This window comes from Crocodylus porosus, unplaced genomic scaffold, assembly GCF_001723895.1.
Source record: "Crocodylus porosus isolate Cpor-Errol unplaced genomic scaffold, CroPor_comp1, whole genome shotgun sequence".
NCBI classification, from domain to species: Eukaryota; Metazoa; Chordata; order Crocodylia; family Crocodylidae; genus Crocodylus; species Crocodylus porosus.
The window spans coordinates 98,442,599-98,444,583 of NW_017728918.1; the positions used below are offsets into that span (position 1 = coordinate 98,442,599).

The 1,985-nt window shown below is 39.4% G+C and overlaps 1 long non-coding RNA gene across 3 annotated transcripts in view; it reads right to left on the reverse strand.

Moving 5' to 3' along the window:
* LOC109311979 overlaps positions 1-728 on the reverse strand; it is a 167,124-nt gene extending 166,396 nt beyond the window's left edge. For all 3 annotated transcript variants that reach the window (XR_002101672.1, XR_002101673.1, XR_002101671.1), the window contains exon 1: positions 630-728. This is a non-coding gene — a long non-coding RNA (uncharacterized LOC109311979). The remainder of the gene's footprint in view (positions 1-629) is intronic.
* Positions 729-1,985: the final 1,257 nt, after the last annotated feature.

The following is a 1,985-nucleotide window of genomic DNA, read 5'->3' on the forward strand; positions in this document are numbered from 1 at the left end:
CAGGTTGATCAGCATGGACAGGCTGACATGCTCATATGCCAAGAATCAGTTCATGAGAGCAACAATAACTACAGTCAGACACAAGCACACAGTTAAACAGAATACCTCTGAATCCAGCTGGGTGTCCAGATGACACCCTCGTGGGCCAGCATTCAGTTCATTAGGACACATCTGAGCCAAACTGGGTCAATCAGCCTGTACAAGCTGCTCCCCTTATGTGTTTCAAACTCAGCACGTCCCAATCTTTTGCCCTAACTGTCCTAATAGTGGTAGCCTCTTGATGAGTGGACCCCACAGTATTTCTGGGCTTCACAGGGATCTTTGGCTTAGGTAAAAGAAGCATTACTGCAGAGCAAGTGGGGAAGGGAAGTAGAGAAGGAAAAATACACCCGGTTACCACCAGTTTGACTATAAAAGTTATTTATTGCTAAGTATATGAAATTTATTATGGTACTAGTAGTAATGGACATGCAAGGGAAAACAAACAAAAGCAATTACAATATTACCCTGGTTTCATTGAGTATTTGGGGAAACCTAGCTCAAACTTAATGAATAAAATTCAGGTTCAGAAAGCTATGCCTGGAGAGAAAAAGAAAAAGAAAGATAGAGAGTGAGAGCTAGAATCTCACCATTCGAAGGCACTCGGGTGATTTGTTGATAAGCAAAGTTCTCAGCACAATCCTTGAAGGGAGATGATCTGTTTCTCTTAGCTTCTTGAGAACAACAGCGGATCGCATCAGAGAGATTTCTCTCTCTTGAAGCACACTGTTTGCTGCTTTACAGCTTCCTTCTACCCTTAGTCTAGCCTCTTCAAAGCATTCTTTTAATTGTGTAAATCAAGAGGGTCCCAAGCCATAATTGACAGGGAAAATCCTGTTATATAAACAGTTTAAATTTAAATTAATTGCCTTTTTCAGTGACAAGGAGTTATCTGGTTTGGAACATCTCAAGAAACTGATTAACAACCAGGAAAAACATTAAGTTTTAAGGAGTAACCAGACACCTAGGAGCCAGCTTGAAATTATTATGAATATATTGGAAACATCAGTGTTTTGTATTTTACCTGTTGTGAATAAGCCTCAGCCTAGCATGACTCTCAGCTTTTACTGTAGTCTTTTAACAGACTTAAGGGGATTACTTGGAGTGTTCCTAAACTTTGTGGGGAGGACTTCCACCAGTCATGCTGGGGAAAGTATGACAGCATTTGTGGTCAGGGCTCCAACAGACTGGATGCGGTGATGAACCTTTAACTATTGTTCAAATGTTGCCTGTACCCTCTTTGACTCAGGCTCTTGCCTCAGCATTCCCTAACCCGGCAACCTAGTTTTAGTCAATCAAGTTTAAATAGGCCTCCCATACTGGGACCAGGGAATGTACAGCCCGAGATGCCTATTAAACTTTTCTTCTGCTCAGTTCTGGTTAGATGAGGTGTGTGTCAGGGGGAAGAGGGGGAAATAGAAAAAGTCCTTTGTAAGTCCAGCAGGCTGGGTGCCAGGGCTCCCTCAGGAACACAGAGCTGACAGCTAACACATGCTTCATGCCACACAAAGCTACTGTGTAGTCAGCATCTCGTGTAGACACAATCAGTGTCACTTCAGAGAAGAATAAAGTTCTTTGGATGCATGGTTCATTTTCCTATTTTAACATGTTTTAATTTCTTTTAAATGTAATCTTGTTCCCTATTTCATTCTTTCCCTTTTATTTTAATTATTTAAACTCTTGTTATCTTACTGCATTCAGCTGGAATTGGTTCAGATGGAAATTTTATTTTTATACTCTGAAAGACTTGAGAGTGACAATGCTAATATTAAAGACCTTTCCAAAAAATATTAGAAAACTTTTATTGCTAGATTAATATTTTAATATACTTATATTTAAAGAATAACAAATCATAAAAACAACACATTGCCTTTATGAAATTCAACTAATCATGTCGTTTAAGAAATGATAAGCATGAAAACTGGCATAGTGCTGGGCTATACTTG